This window comes from Bos indicus x Bos taurus, chromosome 12 (assembly GCF_003369695.1).
Source record: "Bos indicus x Bos taurus breed Angus x Brahman F1 hybrid chromosome 12, Bos_hybrid_MaternalHap_v2.0, whole genome shotgun sequence".
Classification (NCBI taxonomy): domain Eukaryota; kingdom Metazoa; phylum Chordata; class Mammalia; order Artiodactyla; family Bovidae; genus Bos; species Bos indicus x Bos taurus.
The window spans coordinates 31,283,480-31,304,179 of record NC_040087.1 but is presented as its reverse complement, the minus strand read 5'-3'; the positions used below and the strand labels follow the sequence as shown (position 1 = coordinate 31,304,179).

General features: G+C 49.0%; 1 long non-coding RNA gene across 4 annotated transcripts; it reads right to left on the bottom strand.

The window, feature by feature from the left end:
* Positions 1-2,281: 2,281 nt before the first annotated feature.
* On the bottom strand, positions 2,282-20,243 carry LOC113902349. Of its 4 annotated transcripts, none has more exons than XR_003513796.1 (6): positions 19,811-20,243; positions 18,354-18,387; positions 17,752-18,073; positions 16,713-17,664; positions 13,881-14,189; positions 2,282-2,424 (listed from the first exon to the last, which is right to left on the bottom strand). It is a non-coding gene; the product is annotated as an uncharacterized LOC113902349 (long non-coding RNA). The 4 variants fall into 4 exon arrangements; XR_003513795.1 differs by lacking the exon at positions 2,282-2,424 and adding an exon at positions 11,289-11,815; XR_003513794.1 differs by lacking the exon at positions 2,282-2,424 and having other exon boundaries at positions 13,562-14,189; positions 16,713-16,905; positions 17,484-17,664.
* Between the last annotated feature and the right edge of the window lie 457 nt (positions 20,244-20,700).

Genomic DNA, 20,700 nt, shown 5'->3' with positions numbered 1-20,700 from the left:
TATGGATAACACCATGGATAACAGCTAAAACTGCTGAGTCAAGTATTGGGTTGGCCAAAAAAGTTCTTTAGGGTTTTTTCCATGTGATCTTACAGATCAATGCATTTTTTTAAAAACCCAGTACATTAAAAAAAAAAAAAATCTTCTTAAAAGCTCAGATACCCTAGAAGGAATTTTCTAGGTTGAACTCTATAAGAAAGTGGAGCTTGAAGAAATTCAGAGACTCTCACAGCTGCTGTTGCCAAAAAACAAAGGCAAACCAGAAGAACTTGAATTTGGGATTTGAGGGCCTAGGGCATAGAAGGCAACATCTTAGTTTCTCAAATTGGTGTCCTCCTCACACCAAGTGGGAATTAGGATATGAGTCAGTGTAAGTGGAAGGTTCAACCACCAGTAAGCCTTCCCACACCCCTGTCTGAGACCTCATCTCTACCCAAACCCCTAGAGGACTCAGTCCCTTTTCAAACATGCAATTAACTTTTTCTAGAAAGTTCTTCTGAACCTTGAAGATCAGAAAGACTATCTGAAGTGAACTACCAAGTTTCAGTTATTCAAATTCTCGGATCTATTCAGAGTGCTTTGTGGATAGGGAAACTGAGCAGGACCTTGGAGTGCTCCTGGGCACAAAAGTCTTTCTGTGCCCAGAGCGCTCCACCCCCGCACACAATTTTTTTGATTGCAGGAAATAGGCTTCATTCCACCTCTGTGACCTTCCCTGGGTTCCAAAGGGCGGGTTCAAACAGTTGCTAATCAGGGGAGGGAGGGGCTTTGAGGAGCAATCAAAAGACAATAGTGTAGCCTTTGGGTAGGGTCCTGGTTCCCCCTCAAGGGATAGACATAACAATATCTTTGAGCTGCTTTACAGATACTAAAACTCCCTCGAGGTGAAAGAAGGTTAACTGCGTGCTGCCCACAAGCACGCAGACCCCAGACAGGCTGGAACCAGGTTGATGATGCCTACTCCCACTAGTAGTAGTACTAGACACTCAGTCATGTCCAGTTTTTTGCAACCCCATAGCCTGTAGCCCGCCAGGCTCCTCTGTCCATGGGATTCTCTAAGCAAAAATACCTATTTCCTCCTCCAAGGGACCTTCCCAATGATACATAAAGGAGACTTCATCAATGTGCATTAGAGGATACCCCAGGTTAACTTGTTATAAAAAAGTATCTCTTGAGTCTTTAAATTCTATACCTCTGGTGGGCAGATTGTTTGTTTCTTTATTTAGGTTTTAAGGTGAATGACCTGGGGCTATTTGTTTCCATCAACCTGACTGTGACTCTAAAGGCGCAGTTGAAATGCCTATTTTTCTTGCCATCCTCAGAAGAGATTGCTGCACATCTACTCTATGATTCTCATTCTTTTCAGCTTACAATACAAATAACTTATTATTGTTTTGCAACCGATGTCTTATAATAAAGCAGTGCTGAAAAATTAAATAGAAGAAAGTTCAGTTGCCATATAGGCTATGAAAATGATTTGCTGGTGGTGATTTTAAAGCTTGGTTCCAAATAGATTTACGAAGAAGGGCACTTGGAAGACGTGGTTCAAATTTTCCTATTTAACGTATCTTGAAATTACAGGCTTGTTAGGGGAAGCACACTGACTGCAACTGCCCACCCTGGCCAGGCACCATAGTAACATTTGCATGAGCTGTTTTATGACAGGAGGTCCTGGTAAGGAACACGGGACTAATAGGCCACCACCAACGAGAAGATTTTGGCAAAGGTCAAAAGGAGATACCACATGTCTGAACACCTTCCATAATCCTTCTCGCTGGCATCCATATTGGCTGAACAAGGCATGTACCACCAGGAAGGACTCTGAGTGAGAATGATTGGCTAAAGACAATCCAGAAACTAATCCCATCACCATAAAACCTGAGACTTGTGGCAGAGCTGTTATCTACTACTCTCCACCCGGGCACCCTTGCCCAATAAAATCTCTTGCTTTGTCAGCACATGTGTCTCCTCGGACAATTTATTTCTGAGTGTTAGACAAGAGCCCAGTTTTGGGCTCTGGAAGGGGTCCCCCTTCCTGCACAGGCTCACTTTCCCTAAAATTTCAAAAAGCATAGAGCTTAGGCTCTCAAGGTTATAGCAGTGATAAAAGCTTTCATAGTCATTTCTAAAATGCAACGCTTCATAGTTTTCTCTCTCCAGTGGTTCTCTAATATACTTGCAGAAGGAAGGCAATGGAAAACCAAGAATAAAAATAGTTGAGCTCTCCACAATTAGGTTTTCTGTCTACTTTACCTGTTCAAAGAAAAGAGGAGACACCATCTTGCAAAAGAGGCTTCATAGACAACGGGGCTTCTCCAGTGACTCCCATTACCCCACCACCAAACAGCCAGAAGAATATCCACAAGCTGATCATGCTCTGCTCTTCAAAACCAGGACTGTAAAATTCTTCACTACCCCCTCTTCCTGTCGGGACAAAAAGTTTTGAAGGAATTAGCCCACTGTGGCCCCCTTTGCCTGGTGAAGCAATTAAGCTATTCTTTTCTACTTCACCCCAAACTCTGTCTCTAAGATTCAGTTAGGTACCTGGGTACAGAGGCTGAATTGCAGCTACAATAGGCAGGAGAAAACTCCACTGGAGACAATTGGAGGGCATGGCAACCCACTCCAGTATTCTTGCCTGGAGAATGCCCTGGACAGAGGAGCCTGGTGGGCTACAGTCCACAGGGTCGCAAAGAGTTGGACACAACTGAAGTGACTTAGCATGCTCTACTGTAATGAGTAACAGACTTTATTTTCTTGGGCTCCAGAATGACTGTGAACGGTGACTGAAGCTGTGAATTAAAAGACGCTTGCTTCTTGGAAGGAAAGCTATGACAGACCTAGACAACATATTCAAAAGCAGAGACATCTTTGCTGACAAAGGTCCATATAGTCAAAGCTATGGCTTTTCCAGTAGTCATGTATGGATGTGAGAGCTGAACCATAAAGAAGGCTGAGCACCAAAGAATTGATGCTTTTGAATCCAAGTGCTGGAGAAGACTCTTAAGAGTCTCTTGGACTGCAAGGAGATCAAACCAGTCAATCCTAAAGGAAATCAACCCTGAATATTCATTAGAGGGACTGATGCTGAAGTTGAAGCTCCATCATTTTGGCCACCTGATACAGAGTTGACTCATGGAAAAAGACCCTGATGCTGGGAAAGATTGAGGGCAGGAGGAAAAGGGGGTGGCTGAGAATGAGATGGTGGGATGGCATCAGTGACTCAGTGGACATGGGTTTGAGCAAACTGCAGGAGATAGAGAAGGACAGGGAAGTCTAGTGGGCTACAGTCCACGGGGTCACAAAGAGTCAGACAAGATTTAGCAACTAAACATCACACCAGCATGTAACCTTAGAAGACCTACTCTATCCTAACAAGTACAAAACCAAACACACTGAAAAATCAAGCACTCTTCTTAAATCTGAAGGAGAAGTGAGAACTCAGGGAAACTGCTAACCTCCCCAAAGTGGAAAGATACACAAGCAGACACAGAGAATCACAACTCATGAGAGCAGAACTCCCTTGTCACCCTAGATTTCCTTGGGAACCAGTGCTGGGGTGGAAATCACAGAACATCCCAGCCATGACAAGACATGGGAGAAGAGGGAGTCAGGCAGAAGACGAAAATGGAAAATATCCTTAGGGCCATACTTCACTTGGTACCGGTCCAGCTGGGAGAAAATTACTGCTGAACTTGACCAGTGCCCCCAACCCTCCCTGACTCTGCACACCAGTCAGAGGAGTGAATAATGGTGTATCTTCAGAACCCTTTCTAAGTAGGCCGCTCCCATGGATAAAGGAAAAGACCACATGAAAGCATCTTCTTCAGACTGCCTCCCAGAGTAGCCGCCTCTGGCAGAGTAACTGACCAGAGAGGTCAGGGCCATCAGTCTCCACCCCTTTGCCTGATCTTGTCTCCTCTGCAGCAACCTCAGTTGGAACTAAGAAACACAGCAGTGGCCTTGATCTCTGAAAACACCTGAAGCCTCTGTTTCTATTCTTCTCTCCATAGCTGGGCTCCCTTCATGCTCAGACCCCAGCCATTGCCACCCAGGCAGGTTAGACACTCTGCCTCAACATAGTTCACGACATGGGAACTTGATCTAGACCAACACATGATCTCCAGCCAGTAGGGTTTTGGCCAGATCCCAAGAGAGAAAGAAACTCATATTCTAAGCTGAGGCTAATTGTTCCCATATTATTTTGCACTTCCCTGTGACATCAGCCTAGTGCATGCTTGAGGCAGGATAAGGCTGAGTTAGAGAGACTGTTAAAACAAAGCCGGCCTCTGCCATTTACAAGAAAGATGAAAGCCAAGGTCTGCAGAGCAGAAAGGTGGGGGATCGGTCATCAAGCTATTTTCTGGTTCTGAGAAGGGTGAACCCTAGTGATGCTGCTCCCTGAGAAATTTGTTGTTGTTCATTGGCTAAGTTGGCTCTTTGCGACCTCATGGACTGCAGCATGCCAGGCTTCCTTGTCTTCTACTATCTCCCAGAGTTTGCTCAAACTCAAGTCCATTGAGTCAATGATGTCATCCAACCATCTCATCCTCTGTCACCCCCTTCTCCTCAATCTTTCCCAGCATCAGGGTCTTTTCCAGTGAACTGGCTCTTCACATCAGGTGGCTAAAGTATCGGAGCTTCAGCTTCAGCATCAGTCCTGTTAATGAATATTCAGGGTTGATTTCCTTTAGGATTTACTGGCTTGATTTCTCTGCTGTCCAAGGTATTCTCAAGAGTCTTCTCCAGCACCACAGTTTGAAACCTTAAGTTCTTTATTGTCCAACTCTCACATCTGTACATGAATACTGGAAAAACCATAGCTTTGACTATACGGACCTTGGTGGCAAAAGGAGAAATTAATGCTTTCTTTTCTTCATGCTCACAGTTGAGCCTTGTGAAAAGTCAACTAATGTCAACGCTTTTCTGTTAGAGGCAAATTTTCAAATTCCCAGGAAAAATATTTGAGGATGTTAAAATCTTTGGGAAATATACAGAAAGAGTGAGGGAAGGGTGAGCCAAAAATGCCACCCACTCCTAAGAGTTTTTAAACAAGATTCAGGAAGAGATTTCAATGTACAGTGTTTAAAACATATGGTTCTTATTTGAAACATAATTAGAAATGTATCTTAGTATATAAGGCATTTTGAAAGCCGAGAGGAAGGACATTTCTGGGTGACCAAATGTATGATGTCAGAATCATGGCATGAAGAGGAATACCAAAGACACTTTGGCAATATTTTGAGAGGTTTGCTTTTTCATGTTGTTTCACTTTTTTAAAGTGAAAAGTTGTTAGCTGGTGATGCCATCCAACCATCTCATCCTCTGCCACCCCCTTCTCCTCCTGCCCTCAATCTTTCCCAGCATCAGGTCTTTTCCAATGAATCAACTCTTCACATAAGGCAGCCAAAGTATTGAAGTATTTGGGTATTTGATTAGAGAACAACAAAAGGAAATAAATGGTCACTGTTTGGCTCTTGGTCCAAGCTCACTTACCTGGCTGTCCGTGGCCAACTTGTAAAGTCCTGGCATCTAGACCTATTTTGTTAGAAACCCTGGGGGCCAGACCGAGGGATCAGTGTGATGCTAATTGTGCAGCCAAGGTTGGGAACCACTGTCATCAAGTCTGCAACATCAGGAGGGAGAGAAACCGCACCCAGCACCCCGCCCCCTCGCCCCAGTGACAAAGTATTTCCCAGGCTTTTGTACTCACAGACCAGGAGTAACATCTCAAAGTGCACTTGGGGCAGCCAAGTATAGTTTGGTTTTTCGAGATAGTAAAAACAACAATGATCATTGCTTATCAGAGTCATTTCCTGAAACATGGGACATTTTAATATAAAAATAGCAGACAGGAGGGGACTTCCCCGGTGGTCCAGTGGTAAACAATCTGCCTTGCAGTGCAGGGAAATGGGTTTGATCCCTGGTTGGGGAACTAAGGTGCCTCAGAGAAACTAAGCCCTTGAGCCACCACAAAAGATTCCTCGTGACTCAACAAAGATCCTGAGTGCCACAACTAAGACCTGACTCTGTCAAATTAAAAAAAAAAAAAAGTAGAAAGGACATTAACATCAGAGTATTAAAAATCTGATTACATGTGTATACATAAACACATACCTATATATCTGCTTATGTGTGTATGTTTACATGTAGATTTCACCACACAGGTGAGAAGAGTTTCACTAAGAAGAATTCTCACTAAGGAACTGAGAAGAGTTAAGAGGAGTTCTCCGAATGCCGGGCTTGGGTATCAGCTCAGGTCCTGTGTGCAACACATCTACAGGAAGCTGACATCGCGTGCGTATGTACTACACACCAAGCCCTGGTCTACTTGGTTTACACGTATTAAATAATTTCATTCTCACCACCCTAAAACAATAGGCACTGTTCTTAAATTCATTTTTCAGGTAAGAAAGTCATCATATCAGGTGAAGCAATTTGCTCTGGGTTGCACAGTAAGTGATGGAGTCTGACTCTGAACTCAGGTACTCAGATTTCAGAGCTCCACGTTCTCAATCACTTTACTCCACACGTTGCTGTCTCTTCGTGTATTGTACTATCAGGCAAACATTTATTAAGCAACGACTACATGCTTGGCACCATGAGGACTTCCAGGTATACAGAGAATAAGGGGAGGATTAAAATCTAGGTGCTTGGTACCTAGGTGTGCAGATGTACTGTGCTCAGTCGTGCCAGACTCTTTGCAACCCCATGGGCTGTAGCCTGCCAGGCTCCTCTGTCCATGGGGTTCTCCAGGCAAGAATACTGGAGTGGGTTGCCATTTCCTTCTCCAGGGGACCTTACTGGCCCAGGGATCAAACCCAGGTGTCCTGCATTGGCCAGCAGATTCTTTACGGTCGGGCCACAGGTGTGTTGGGGACACACTTATTTCTGTTCTTCACATTTACCCAGAAGGAAGGGGCTTCCCCCTACACTTTCCAGGAAGGAGATGAAGGAAGAGGCCTGTTTGACTTCTCTCCATCCCCCTACCCATTGCAGGGAAGGAGTGGCTGGAGGTGGTTTATCAGATTGTCCGTGATTTGGAAGGAGAAACCTGGTTGGGCAAGCAGCGGGTTTTCCAGGCCAGGCTCTCCTCCCAGAGAGGGCAAGGTCTGCATTGTTCAAAGGGGCAATCTGACTCAGTCACTACCCTCCTGGAAGCCCGAGTGGCCCCTCGGCTCCTGGGGAGCCTGGCCCCATGCCTGATCTCAACCGCAGCTGGGCTCTGAGCACTGGAAAGAACATCTCGGGGTGATTAAGGTTCTATCTCCCTGCATGGTCATCAAGTAGAACTTAGTTTGTATTAGAGGATCTGCACTGAAATTTCAGGACCAGGCATCAGTGCCAACATCCTCACACCCCCAAGGGTTGCCAAAGGCCAGGAATCTCGTGTGTAACACGTGAGTACCTGGAAAGGTAAACCAGGAGGCTGGGGAGCCCAAGCAGGGTTCCGAACCTAGACTGGGGGATAGGGTGCATGAGCTGAGTACTGAGGGACCACAGGCGTTTTAGACTTTGAGCAGCGGGGTGGGGGTGGTAGGACACGCCACACAGCGTGAGAGCCAATGCACAGGCAGGAGAGGATGGAAGACCATCCAGAATGACCAGAGCACAGAGCATTCACAGCAGAGAGGTAGGGAGTGAGCCTGGACGGGGAGGCAGGGACAGAGTCGTGCAAAGCCTGGAACGCCTGGAAGTGCCTTGTGTCTTTCAGCCTGAAGGCAGAGAGGAGGCTTGCAGAGGGTTTGAAGCAGGAAGTGAAATGATCCCTTACATTCGACATTCGGAAAAGATGGCTCCAGCAAGAGTGTGGCGAGCTGCTCCCAGCACTGGACCTGCTGGGAGGCTGGAACAATGCCCTGGCCAAAAATGATGAGGTCTGGAAAGGAGGGAGATGGCTGTGAGGACACAGATGGAGATTCAAAGAGGTGCCCATGGGTCGTCATGACTGATCAGCTATGGAGATCTGGGGGAAAGGAGACTTAGAGACTGAGGGTATGCAGGTACAATCCTCAAGACGGGGAATCCAAGGACATTGGGAAGAGGATGGCAGTCATCTGCAGCCAAGTGCATTCTAGAAAGTGCAAGTGTTGGGTGCTCAGTTGTGTCACTCTTTGCAACCCCATGGGCTGTAGCCTGCCAGGCTCCTCTGTCCATGGGGTTCTCCAGGCAAGAATATTGGCATGGGTTGCCATTTCCTTAAATGGGAACTTACTGGCCCAGGGATCAAACCCAGGTCTCCTGCACTGGCTGAAATATTCTTTACGGTCAGGCCACAGGTGTGTTGAGGACACACTTAGTTCTGTTCTTCACATTTCACCGGAAGGGAGGGCCTTCTCCCTCCACTTTCCAGGGAGGAGATGAAGGAAGAGGCCTGTTTGACTTCTCTCCATCCCCCTACCCATTGCTCAGAAGGAGTGGCATGAGGTAGTTTACCAGATTGTAGGTGATTTGGATGGAGAAGGCGATAGCACCCCACTCCAGTACTCTTGCCTGGAGAATCCCATGGATGGAGGAGCCTGGTATGCTACAGTCCATGGGGTTGTGAAGTCGGACATGACCTTGTGACTTAACTTCCACTTTTCACTTTCACGCATTGGAGAAGGAAATGGCAACCCACTCCAGTGTTCTTGCCTGGAGAATCCCAGGGATAGGGGAGCCTGGTGGGCTGCCATCTATGGGGTCACACAGAGTCGGACATGACTGACGCGACTTAGCAGCAGCAGCAGCAGGTGATTTGGAAGGAGAAACCTGGTTGGGCAAGCAGCGGGTTTCCCAGGCCAGGCTCTCCTCCCAGAAAGGGCAAGGTCCACATTGTTCCAAGGGGCAATCTGACTCAGTCACTGCCATCCTGCAAGCCCGAGTGGCCTCTCGGCTTCTGGGGAGCCTGGCCCCATGCCTGGTCTCTGTTGCAGCTGGGCTTTCGGGCACTGGCAGCAACACCTGGTGGTGATTAAGGGTCCGTCTCCCTAGATGGTCATCAAGTAGAACTTAGTTGGTACTGGGGGTCTGCACTGAAAACACAGGACCAGGCATCGGTGCCAACATCCTCATACCCACAAGGGTTGCCAGGAATCTCGTGTGTAACACGTGAGTACCTGGAAAGGCAAACCAGGAGGCTGGGGAGCCCGGAGCAGAGGTTCCCAACCTAAACTGGGGGATAGGGTGCATGAGCTGAGTCCTGAAGGACCATAGGCGTTTTAGACTTTGAGCAGCGGGGTAGGGGTGGTAGGACACGCCACACAGGGTGAGAGCCAATGCACAGGCAGGAGAGGATGGAAGACCATCCAGAATGAGCAGAGCACAGAGCATTCACAGCAGAGAGGTAGGGGGTGAGCCTGGACGGGGAGGCAGGGACAGAGTCATGCAACGCTTGGAAGCGCCTTGTGTTTTTCACCCTGAAGGCAGAGAGGAGGCTTGCAGAGGGTTTGAAGCAGGAAGTGAAATGATCCCTTTGACATTTGGACAAGATGGCTCCAGCAAGAGTGTGGTGAGCTGCTTCCAGGACTGGACCTGCTGGGAGGCTGGAACAAACCCCGGGAAAAAAATTATGAGATCTGGAAAGAAGGGAGATGGCTATGAGGATGCAGACGGAGATTCAAAGAGGTGCCATGGGTCATCATGACTGATCAGCTATGGAGATCTGGGGGAAAGGAGACTTAGAGACTGAGGGTATGCAGGTACAATCCTCAAGACAGGGAATCCAAGGACATCAGGAAGAGAATGGCAGTCAACTGCACCCAGATTCTATCTAGAAAGTGCAAGTGTTGGGTAATCAGTTGTGTCAGACTCTTTGCAACCCCATGGGCTGTGGCCTGCCAGGCTCCTCTGTTCATGGGGTTCCCCAGGCAAGAACACCTGTGTGGGTTGCCATTTCCTTCTCCAGGGGACCTTACTGGCCCAGGGATCAAACCGAGGGATCCTGAAATGGCCGGCAAATTTTTTAGGGTTTGGGCCACAGCTGGGTTGGAGACACACTTAGTGCTGTTCTTCACATTTTGCTGGAAGGGAGGGCCTTCGCCCTCCACTTTCCAGGGAGGAGATGAAGGAAGAGGCCCATTTGACTTCTCTCCATTCCCCTACTCATTGCTGGGAAGGAGTTAACTTGTGGTTAACTAGATTGTCGGTGATTTGGAAGGAGAAACCTGGTTGGGCAAGCAGTGGATTTTCCAGGCCAAGCTCTCCTCCCAGAGAGGGCAAGGTCTGCATTGTTCGAAGGGGCAATCTGACTCAGTCACTGGCCTCCTGGAAGCCTGAGTGGCCTCTCGGCTCCCGGGGAGCCTGGCCCCATCCCTGGTCTCTGCCACAGCTGGGCTTGTGGGCACTGACGGTAATACCTGGGGGTGATTAAGGGTCTGTCTCCCTGGATGGTCATCAAGTAGAACTTAGTTGGTACTGGGGGTCTGCACTGAAAACACAGGACCGGGCGTCAGTGCCAAGATCCTCACACCCACAGGATTGCCAAAGGCCAGGAATCTCACGTGTAACACGTGAGTACCTGGAAAAGTAAACCAGGAGGCTGGGGAGCCCGGAGCAGGGGTTCCCAACCTAGACTGCAGGATAGGGTGCATGAGCTGAGTACTGAGGGACCACAGGCGTTTTAGACTTTGAGCAGCGGGGTGGGGGTGGTAGGACACGCCACACAGCGTGAGAGCCAATGCACAGGCAGGAGAGGATGGAAGACCATCCAGAATGACCAGAGCACAGAGCATTCACAGCAGAGAGGTAGGGAGTGAGCCTGGACGGGGAGGCAGGGACAGAGTCGTGCAAAGCCTGGAACGCCTGGAAGTGCCTTGTGTCTTTCAGCCTGAAGGCAGAGAGGAGGCTTGCAGAGGGTTTGAAGCAGGAAGTGAAATGATCCCTTCGACATTCGACATTCGGAAAAGATGGCTCCAGCAAGAGTGTGGCGAGCTGCTCCCAGCACTGGACCTGCTGGGAGGCTGGAACAATGCCCTGGCCAAAAATGATGAGGTCTGGAAAGGAGGGAGATGACTGTGAGGACGCAGATGGAGATTCAAAGAGGTGCCCATGGGTCGTCATGACTGATCAGCTATGGAGATCTGGGGGAAAGGAGACTTAGAGACTGAGGGTATGCAGGTACAATCCTCAAGACGGGGAATCCAAGGACATTGGGAAGAGGATGGCAGTCATCTGCAGCCAAGTGCATTCTAGAAAGTGCAAGTGTTGGGTGCTCAGTTGTGTCACTCTGCAACCCCATGGGCTGTAGCCTGCCAGGCTCCTCGGTCCATGGGGTTCTCCAGGCAAGAATACTGGAGTGGGTTGCCATTTCCTTCTCCAGCGGACTTTATTAGCCCAGGGATCAAACCGAGGTCTCCTGAAATGGACAGCATATTCTTTATGGTCTGGGCCACACGTGTGTTTGGGAAACACTTAGTGCTGTTCTTACATTTCCTTGGAAGGGAGGGCCTTCCCCCTCCACTTTCCAGGGAGGAGATGAAGGAAGAGGCCTGTTTGACTTCTCTCCATCCCCCTACCCATTGCTGGGAAGCAGTGACTTGAGGTGGTTTACCAGATTGTCGGTGATTTGGAAGGAGAAACCTGGTTGGGCAAGCAGCGGGTTTCCCAGGCCAAGCTCTCCTCCCAGAGAGGGCAAGGTCCGCATTTTTCCAAGGGTCAATCTGACTCAATCACTGCCCTCCTGGAAGCCTGAGTGGCCTCTCAGTTCCTGGGCTCCTCGGATCCATGCCTGGTGTCTTCCGAAGCTGGGCTTCTGGGCACTGGCAGCAACACCTGGGGGCGATTAAGGGTCTGTCTCCTTGGATAGTCAAGTAGAACTTAGTTGGTACTGGGGTATCTGCAGTGAAAACACAGGACCAGGCGTCAGTGCCAAGATCCTCACACCCACAAGGGTTGCCAAGGCCAGGAATCTCGCATGTAATGCGTGAGTACCTAGAAAGGTAAACCAGGAAGCTGGGGAGCCCGGAGCAGGGATTCCCAACCTAGACTGCAGGATAGGGTGCATGAGCTGAGTCCTGAAGGACCACAGGCATTTTGGACTTTAAACAGTGGGGTGTGGTAGGACACGCCAGACAGGGTGAGAGCCAATGCAGAGGCAGGAGAGGATGGAAGACCATCCAGAATGACCAGAGCACAGAGCATTCACAGCAGAGAGGTAGGGGGTGAGCCTGGACGGGGAGGCAGGGACAGACTGTTGCAAAGCCTGGAACATCTGGAAGTGCCTTTGTTGTAGCCACGTGTTCCAGGAAACAAACTCACTCAGAAGGACAATGCAGATAGTGGAGTGCAGTTTATTACACTGGCGGGCCCAAGGCAGAGTCTCCTCTTAGCCAAGGATCCCAACCAGCATTTGTAAAATCTTTTATACCCTATGTGTATGTGTCTGAACCCACCACTCCAAATTCCTTGAGACTTACATAAACCAAGGAAAATACAATCCCAATAACCCCATCATGTGCTATGTGCTCATGTGCTCAAACAATTAGCCAATAATCAATAAACCTGAGGTTACACTCTGATAGATACAGAAAAATTTATGGCCTGTCTGGAGGAAGGGGGTGATTAGTGTATGTTTTCTCTTAGGTGATGAGTAACCTAGATATGATCTTCAAGGTTCCCCTGTCTTGAGGGGGTCTTATGCTTCTGTTGTTGTTTTCATAGGCACTAAACACAGAGTTCAGAGTCCATTGGAAAGGTGGCTGAGCATGATCAGCATGAACAGGCCTAAGATGGAGTCCAGGCCCTATGAATTCCTTCTTCATTCCCCCCTCTTGATGCTCTTAACTCATATTATGAGCATCATTCATAGGGATATATTGCACCCTGGCTCTCTGACCACCAATTTGGGAGAATGACATCAACCTTCAGGTTACTAAGTTCATGCTGCTGCTAAGTTGCTTCAGTCATGTCCGACTCTGTGTGACCCCATAGAGGAAGCCCACCAGGCTCCCCCGTCCCTGGGATTCTCCAGGCAAGAACACTGGAGTGGGTTGCCATTTCCTTCTCCAATGCATGAAAGTGGAAAGTGAAGGGGAAGTCTCTCAGTCATGTCTGACTCTTAGCGACCACATGGACTGCAGCCTACCAGGCTCCGCCGTCCATGGGGTTTTCCAGGCAAGAGAATTAGAGTCGGGTGACTAAGTTCATAATACATTGTAAAATTCAGGGTCCACAAAGCCAAACTATCAAGGCAACTATAACAGTGGTAAATATAGTTTTCCACCAATTGCCCTTCACCCAAGATAGGACCGAAGTCCAGAAAGGAATGTTTTCATTTGACATTGCTTTTACCCAGTTTTTCATGTCATCTAAAGCAGTAGATACATTGCCAGATAAGTCAGGAATGTATACACAACATTCAACCTTAATTATGGCACTGGTCCCTCCTTGAGCAGCTGTGAGTATGTCCAAAGCCATTCTATTATGAATTACCGCTTTTCTTATTTGGATTTGCTCTTCATTTAAGGCTTGGATGGCTTTTGTTCTATCTAGGAGGGCCTGTTTTGTGAAATTAGTCAAGGCCTCTACTTTAATCATGATATCTGTTGTCTCTATAGAGGATACGAATAAGGCAGCAGTATACTCATATCACTGAAACACGGATCTTGTCCACCTAGCATGTAAATAAGGTAGATTTACCGGGGCTGCCGGGGTAGATTTACAACAAGTAGGTTAGGCTTTTGTTACACTGGCATTTATATCAAATGTAACCCCATGACCCGAGTCTATTGACTGTAGGTCTTACACCAAGAGAGCAAGGAGAGGTTATGATTGACAAGAGAGAGGAAAGTCTCTTTTTGTCATCCCAGAGAAGAGCAGAGTGGTTTAAAATCTCCTTGGCAGAGTGGTGACACCCACCAAGGAAGTCCATCCATCACTGACAGAGGCATAGCCCTACATACCCAGCAGTTGGAAGTGTTGTGGAAGTCTGCGTAGGAATGTCCCCATGAGATGAAAACATTGTCCTGAGTTGAAACGGAAGTTAAATTCAAAATCACGTTGATGAGGCCAAGCAGCAGGAGTTGATAGTGCGGCTTCATCCTGAAGGGGCTCGTCCAGGATCTTCTTTTCCTTCTTCTTAAGGATGGTCTTAGTCTCTCGAGGGTCAGCGAGGTCCCTCTGTGCAGTCCACTCAGCGTTTTTTGGGTCTGCGTGGTATGTTCTCTTCACCCTCGTATGATAGATCCAAGGGACAATACCTGCAACTTTAACTGCAGTAGGGGTAGTTAGAATAACATAAGGGCCCTTTCACCAAGGGGCTAGCAAATCATGTTTCCAATCTTTGACCCATACTTGGTCACCAAGTGTAAACTCATGAATCTGTTCCCCAAGGGTGAATGGCACCCTTTCTTGTACAAACTTAGTTACCCGATTTATTACCTTACCCAGTTCCATCTGCTGTGAAATACTATTCCCCCTCACCTGAGGCAAATTTGTTGACACCTGTTTTATTATGGGAGGGGGCCTCCCATACACAATTTCATATGGAGAATAGCCTTGGGACTGTGGGGTCATCCTGAGTCTGAGCAAAGCCGTCGGAAGCAAGTCCACCCAGGAGCAGTCAGTCTCTATGATCCACTTGGAGAGTCTCTTTAATGTCCGGTTGGTTCATTCCGCCATCTCAGAACTCTGGGCCTATATGCACTGTGCAGTTTCCATTTGATGTTTAAAGTTTTGCTTACTTGTTGTACTAAATCAGCTACAAAAGCCGGGTCATTGTCTGAACCAATGCTGGTAGGAAGTCCAAATCTGGGAACTATTTCCCTAAGCAGGCACCGGGCTACTTCTGATGCTCTTTCAGTCCAGGTAGGAAAAGCTTCTACCCATCCCGAGAACGTACATACCATGACCAGCAGGTAATGGTAGTGTCGGTGAGGTTTCATTTCAGTGAAGTCCACTCCCAGATGTTCAAAGGGCAGCGGGCCTTTCAGCTAAATACCCAGAGGTTTTTGTCTGAACACCGAGAGGCAGAATTAACCTGTGGGCAGGCAGCATGACCTAGGTGGGTCGCTTGGTGTGTTAGGCTTACCAGATTGTGTGCCAGCTGTTCGGGTACCAATAATTTGCCACTTGGCAATTCCCACCATCCCTTTTCAGTCTTGATGGCCCCTTCCGCTTTGGCTAACCTGACAGCCATTGCCCTGTTTTATCAGGCTAGTGCCATCAGTATATAGGACCCAACTAGGGTCTGGAACCTTGTGTCCTTTAAAACAAACCCCAGATACCTTACGTCCTCCTTGCAGATCTGTGCCTTCTTCTTTGACACCCGGTAACCTGCTTCCATCAGCAGCTGGAGCAGTGCTTTTGTCCCTTCTCAGCATTTTTCCTTGGTCTCGGCGGCCAGCAGCAGGTCATCCCCATATTGTAGGAGCCAATATCCATACTCTTCCGGATGGAATGAGTTCAGGTCAGAAGCCAAGGCTTCCCCAAAGATGGCTGGGGAGTTCTTAAACCCTTGTAGGGGAGTCCAGATGAGCTGTTGCTTGGTGCCCCCGAATGGATCTTCCCATTCAAAGGCAAAGATGGGCTGTGACTCTGGGGCGAGGCATACACATAAGAAGGCATCCTTGAGATGTAGGCGAGTATAAACTTTAGTCCTTGGTGGGAGGAGGCTAAGTAAGGTATAGGGGTTTGGAACAGTGGGGTGTAAAGTCACAGTAGCCTGGTTGACTAGCCTGAGATCCTGTACAGGCCTACAGTCCTGTCCTCCTTCCTTTCTGACTGATAGGATCTGCGTATTCCAAGCCGACTGACACTCTACTAGAATGCCCACTTGTTTCAATCTATTGATGTGGGGCAGTATGCCGGCCCAGGCCTCTATCGGCAGCGGGTACTGGAGCTTTCTAACCGGGATGGTGCTGGTTTGAGTACTAGTATCACTGTGGCTTGATGTTTAGCCAGCCTGTGGGGAGTGGGGGTGTCTTCTGCCCAGAGCTCAGGGAATAATTGAGTTCGCTCTCTCTCATGCTCTTCCGGCCCACCCGGTTCTGCCTTCGGAGGCTCATGCAACCTCCACTCATCTTGGGGGGTTCTTGAGAGAGACAGCAAATAAGTCACAGTGTCCACCTGGAAGGTGGGCCTCTCATCGGGAGAAAGTCACTTGTGCTCCTAGTTTGGAGAGCAAGTCTCTTCCCAACAGGGGTACTGGGCACTCCGGAATGTAGAGGAATTCATGAATCACTTGGTGCTCCCCCATCTGACATTTTCTGGGCTGGCAAAACGATTTAATCATCTCTTCTCCCGATACCCCAGTTACAGCGGTAGTCTTTTTGGACAGTGGTGCCACAGGTTTTACTACCGACAGTTCTGTTCCTGTATCCACCATGAAGTCAGTGTTTTGGTCCCCCACTTTTAAGGTTACCATGGGCTCTCGGGGACCTGATATCTCTGAGCCCCGGCAGCCCTATTTAATTTCCAGGTCAGCAAGCCCCACAACTGTGGGAGCTTCCCCTTCCTTTCTTGCCTTAGGGCATTCATTCTTCCAGTGGCCAAAAGCTCGGCACCAGGCACACTGGTTTGGCTGTAACGGGGCCTGGGGCCTCTGTTGGGACCTGCTGAAGGACTGTCCTGTCACTGGGGCAGAGGAGGTTTTCAGGAGGGCCCGAGATGGACTTTCTCAGAGCAGCAGCTAGCATTGCAAATCTCTTTGTTCTCTTTCGTTCCCTCTGGCTCTCTGGCAGAGCGCAGTTTCTGCTTAATTCCAACGTCTCCCTCCCTTTCTTGTCAGTACTCACCAGGAGAGGCGGGTATAGCTTGGGTAGTTCAGCTGGAGCCGGATCCTGGAAGTGTTGGCCAGAGGCTTCTGTCTCCGGGATCGGAGCCTGCCGAGGTGGCGGCTCTACGACCCTGGGGAGAGCTGGTGGATGAGCAGTGGCTGCTGCAGGACTTCACCTAGCCCTGGATTGGGCATTAAGGTGGCCTCCGGTCCTGGTGGAGCATTGGGAGGCAGAAGCATCATTATCCAGTATGGGGGAGGAGTCAGGTCATCCCCGTCCAAATCCTGTAGAATTTCCTTTTTTATCAACAGTCACTTTTTGTGCCATTAATATTTTTCCCTTTCCCTTCTGGATACAGAACCTTGTCCAAGTAGGAGGGTCTTGAGCTAACCCTAGCCATGAGTCCATATATGGATATTGATCCAGGTGTCCCGGCTCTCCTACTGTATAGACTGCTTCCACTATTTGTAAGCTCATGGTGTTTTCTGGTGGCCATCCTACTCCCATAGGGGCCATTCGACCTCACAGAGTGTGTGGAGGCGGTTAGGCTTCATCTTCACCCCATAGTCTCCTCTGAATCCCTTCTTAAAATTTTTAATCATGCACTCCAATACAGTTGCCTTAGATTAACTTCCTCCCATCTCGCTTACCTTCTCGGACCTTCTTCTACTTTTCCTTTTCGTTCTGTCTACGAAGTTCTCAGTACCCTATGTACTTCTGATATTTCCACTCAATGACATTTAAATTGCCATTCTGCCTCCTTCCTAACTGGGATGAGAAGAGCCTTACCTGACAGATCCCAGAGGGAGAAGGGGGATGGGCGTGCGTTCACCTGCCGGTCAGCACAGCCAAACCAGAAACCACATGGTCCAAGACTGTTTCTCCCTTAAAGTCCGTTCTGCCTTGGTGGGCTTGATCAGGTGCCGATGAAAACACAGATGGGTTAAATATCCCACATTCCAGGCCATCTCTGGGAAAACCAATTCATACTCACTTATGTATCCCCTTCCTTCTAGCCATTCTGCCTCCTTCCTAATTGGGGTGAGAAGAGCCTTACCTGCCAGATCCCAGAGGGAGGAGGGGGATCGGCGTGCCTTCACCTGCCGGTCAGCACAGCCGAACCAGAACACCACGTGGTCCAAGACTGTTTCTCCCTTAAAGTCCGTTCTGCCTTGGTGCAGAACGGACTTTAAGGTGCAGTTTCTCCCTTAAAGTCCGTTCTGGGCTTGATCAGGTGCGGATGAAAACACAGATGGGTTAAATATCCCATGTCCCAGGCCATCTCTGGGAAAGCCAATTCATACTCACTTATGTATCCCCTTCCTTCTAGCCCACCAATTCCGAGGGAGTCAAGAATTTCACAGCAGACGGGACACCTCCTGGGGGAGGGCAGAATACGAGCATACAAGGACCAGTTTCCTATCCTAAAAATCCCCTGGTGATCGCTGCTAATAATTTTCCCTGAGACGGCGTGGACACACCTCCTAAATGACCTTCACAAATTTCCTTCCTAAACCGTAGCACGCTTGTCGACCTGTATACCAAGCAATCGCTGCTGCCTGCCTATTCCAGGCCTCCGTGGGTCCGTGCCCCTTCTAATCCCTCCCAGGGGGGTGATCAGGCCCCCTCTTCCACCCTACCGGGTGGGTTCCTCCTCACCTGAGCGCTCAGTTCCCTTGCTGCCGCTCGCTACCTGCCAAAGCGAAGAAACTGGTAGTTAAAAGGCTGAATTCTTCCAGAGGGGCAAGGTGTTTTCCCCCCTCTAGGAGATTCAAACCACAAAGCCGCGGGGTGGCCTCAAATGAGACCTGTCTCCTCAAAGTGAGGAGTTTCCCAGCCAATGCACCAAATGTTGTAGCCACACGTTCCAGGAAACAAACTCACTCAGAAGGACAATGCAGATAGCAGAGTGCAGTTTATTACACTGGCGGGCCCAAGGCAGAGTCTCCTCTTAGTCAAGGACCCCGACCAGCATTTGTGAAAATCTTTTATACCCCATGTGTATGCGTCTGAACCCACCACTCCAAATTCCTTGAGACTTACATAAACCAAGGAAAATACAATCCCAATAACCCCATCATTCACGTGCTATGTGCTCATGTGCTCAAACAGTCAAACAATTAGCCAATAATCAAAAAACCCGAGGTTACACTCTGATAGACACAGAACAATTTATGGCCTGTCTGGAGGAAGGGGTGATTAGTGTATGTTTTCTCTTAGGCGATGAGTAACCTAGATAAGATCTTCAAGGTTCCCCTGTCTTGAGGGGGTCTTATGCTTCTGTTGTTGTTTTCATAGGCACTAAACACAGAGTTCAGAGTCCACTGGAAAGGTGGCCGAGCATGATCAGCATGAACAGGCCTAAGATGGAGCCCAGGCCCTGTGAATTCCTTCTTCACCTTGTGTATTTTACCCTGAAGGCAGAGAGGAGGCTTGCAGAGGGTTTGAAGCAGGAAGTGAAATGATCCCTTCGACATTCGGAAAAGATGGCTCCAGCAAGAGTGTGGCGAGCTGCTCCCAGCACTGGACCTGCTGGGAGGCTGGAACAATGCCCTGGCCAAAAATGATGAGGTCTGGAAAGGAGGGAGATGGCTGTGAGGACGCAGATGGAGATTCAAAGAGGTGCCCATCGGTCATCACGACTGATCAGCTATGGAGATCTGGGGGAAAGGAGACTTAGAGACTGAGGGTATGCAGGTACAATCCTCAAGACAGAGAATCCAAGGAGATCGGGAAGAAGATGGCAGTCAACTGCAGCCAGGTGCATTCTAGAAAGTACAAGTGTAGGGTAGTCAGTTGTATCAGACTCTTTGCAACCCCATGGGCTGTAGCCTGCCAGGCTCCTCTTTCCATGGGGTTTTCTAGGCAAGAGTACTGGAGTGGGTTGCCATTTCCTACTCCAGGGGATCTTCCTGACCTTGGGATCGAACCTGCATCTCCTGCATTGCAGGCATATTCTTTACCATCTGAGCCACTAGGGAAGCCCAGGTGGGTTCTAAGGTGCCCAGGATGGGAGCTGGGAGCCATGCTCTGTGGTTGGCCACTCCCATGGGTCACTTCACTGGATGCAATTCTGCCAGCGTGCCACCAGATTCTCCCACAACTACCATAGATACCTGTGAGACTGTGGTTGCTGTCCTGTCTTCTGGACTGGAAACCATCTTCTTCTGCTTGTTGTGGGCATTGGTTAGAGCCTCCCTATGGTTCCAGGTGTGGTTCTCGTTCCCAGGAGACACCAGAGCGCCCCCCCCACCCCCGCCCGGTGACACTCACTCTCCCTCTGCCTTAGAGAGCAGGGTCCTCCTTCCTGCCACCTCTGCAGTAACTGGTTCTACCGGTTTTCCAGAGCATTTTTCCTTCCTCCATGCCTGGTGAAAGCTTTCTTGATCAAATCCCTTGGCCTCAGGGCAAATACAAACAAGTCCTTCCCTTCCTCCTACAAACCACCCCATCCTAGCCAAGAAGCCACCATCCTGCTATCGGCTCCGACAGTAAAGAATCTGCCTGCAAATGCAGGAGACCCAGGTTCAATCCCCAGGTCAGGAAGATCCCCTGGAGAAGGGAATGGCTACCCACTCCAGTATTCTTGCCTGAAGAATCCAATGGACAGAGGAGCCTGGTGGGCTACAGTCCATGGGGTCACAAGGCAGACACAATTTAGCAACTAAGCACACAGGGCTAACCTGGGGTCAGCAGAAGGGCTTGGGGTTTCACCAACGTGGAGTTAGAGCAACACCAAGAATCTCCCCAGTGCCTCGGCCCAGACCCAGCTTTGACCAAGAAAGAGTCATCTGGTTTGTCCATTCCCCTCACTACCCTCTAGGACTGGGCTGAGCTTGGGAGAAGATGGATGGATTCTGGGTTCATCTGAAGATCACAGAAGCAGCTAATTTTAGTAGACAATAGAGAAGTTAAGTTCAGGACTGCACTAAGTCTTGAATTTCCCTCTGAACCGTGCAGCTCAGGGGACCTGCCTTCCAAATGCGGTTGATTGACTTCAGCAGGG